The 1,980-nt window shown below is 41.6% G+C and overlaps 1 non-coding gene across 1 annotated transcript; it reads right to left on the bottom strand.

Moving 5' to 3' along the window:
• Nucleotides 1-1,180: 1,180 nt before the first annotated feature.
• Nucleotides 1,181-1,287, bottom strand: LOC112092883. Its single transcript, XR_002902802.1, has one exon. It is a non-coding gene; the product is annotated as a small nucleolar RNA R71 (small nucleolar RNA).
• Between the last annotated feature and the right edge of the window lie 693 nt (nt 1,288-1,980).

The raw sequence follows: 1,980 nt of genomic DNA, 5'->3' as shown, positions 1-1,980 counted from the left end.
CATTACTACGGAGAAACATAATCGCAATAGAGTGAAGTCAAGACCCTAGCATTTTTATCATATTGATTTTCCGTTCTAATTTCAGCACGTATTATTAATTACTGTCATCTTTCCTTTTGATTTAGTTTTCCTTTATTTTAGTTTTTTTTCTTTGAGTTTATCACATCCAAATTTGATCGCTTAGATAAAGCTAAGATATGATATTCACAATAGTTAGTTTATATTCTTAACGTCAATCCTCGTGGGACGATATCGGTCTTCGGACCACTTTATTACTTGTACGACTTGTGCACTTGCAAGCGTAGTCAAATTATTTACAACAAGTTTTTGGCGCCGTTGCCGGGGATTGAGCGGCTAAGAATTAGACTACTATAGTGAAGAAATATCTTGTTTTAATCTAAGTTTTTTTTATTTGTATTTATTTATCTATTTTTCTTTTGTTGTGTTCGTAGGTGCATACGTCAATCCTCGTGGGACGATATCGGTCTTCGGACCACTTTATTACTTGTACGACTTGTGCACTTGCAAGCGTAGTCAAATTATTTACAACAAGTTTTTGGCGCCGTTGCCGGGGATTGAGCGGCTAAGAATTAGACTACTATAGTGAAGAAATATCTTGTTTTAATCTAAGTTTTTTTTATTTGTATTTATTTATCTATTTTTCTTTTGTTGTGTTCGTAGGTGCATGCAAAAAGCATGTGGCTCGGAACTCTTGCCTTTGGATTCAGAAATCGAATGAACTATTCGAGCTTTAAGGAGAGAACGACGAGCTAGGGCTAAAAACATGGCCGAGGAACAAAACCAAGCAGACCAGCAACGAACGTTGTGAGATTATTTCAAGCCCGTGGTGAACGAGAATTATTCGGGCATCCAATGTCAACAAGTCAATGCCAACAACTTCGAGCTCAAGCCGGCCCTCGTCAACATGGTACAGCAGAACCAATATGGAGGCTTGCCGCACGAGGATCCCAATATCCACTTGGCCACTTTTCTGGAGATTTGTGACACAGTGAAGATTAATGGAGTGAGTGCCGAGATTATCCGTTTGAAACTCTTCCCATTCTCCTTGTGATACCGGGCTCGGTCATGGCTTCTATCTTTACCATCAGGGAGTGTAGCCGCATGGGAGGACATGGCCCAAAAGTTCCTCATCAAATTCTTCCCGCTCTCCAAGACGTCTCAACTGAGGGCTGAGATTACTCAATTTCAGCAGTTTGAGTATGAATAATTATGTGAGGCGTGGGAACGGTTCAAAGAGATGCTCCGTAAGTGTCCTCAACACAGTATTGAGGATTGGTTCCAAGTTCAACTTTTCTACAATGGGCTTACTGGGCAAACTAAGGCCTATATTAATGCAGCGGCCGATGGAACCATCTTGTCAAAGACACCCGGGGATGCACTCAATCTCTTTGAGGACATGGCAATGAATAGTTGTCAATGACAAAATGAGCGGTCCACTATGAAGGAGCAGCAGGGATTTATGATGTGGATCAAACGACATCTCTCATGGCTCAAATGACGCTCTTGACTAATCAAATCCAAGGTCTTACCACAGCTAATGCAAATGGTAATCAAGAAGCGGCAAAGATGGCACAAGCTTCGAACTTGAGTGATTCATATGATGAGCAATGTCACTTCGTCAACCGTAACTACAACTTTAGGCCCAACAACAACTTACTAACATACTATCATCCCGGGCTCCACAACCATGAGAATTTCTCTTATGCCAACAACCGGAATGTTTTACAACCAACCCTGGAGTCGAGTAAACCGGAAATGGAAAAGCCTTCCTCATCACTTGAAGAGCTTTTGAAGACGTATATTGTGGACTCTAAGGCTCACCTTGATCAACATGACACATGTCTCAACAACATTGAAACTCACTGCACCAACTTGGGGGGCGCTATGAAGGCACTAGAAACACAAGTTGGCCAATTGGCTAATGCTATAAAAGGGCAATCATCATGGTCCTTCCCGAGC

Source organism: Morus notabilis, unplaced genomic scaffold, assembly GCF_000414095.1.
Source record: "Morus notabilis unplaced genomic scaffold, ASM41409v2 Scaffold181, whole genome shotgun sequence".
Lineage (NCBI taxonomy): Eukaryota > Viridiplantae > Streptophyta > Magnoliopsida > Rosales > Moraceae > Morus > Morus notabilis.
The sequence above is the reverse complement of the archived record's forward strand: the minus strand, read 5'-3'. Positions and strand labels throughout refer to the sequence as shown.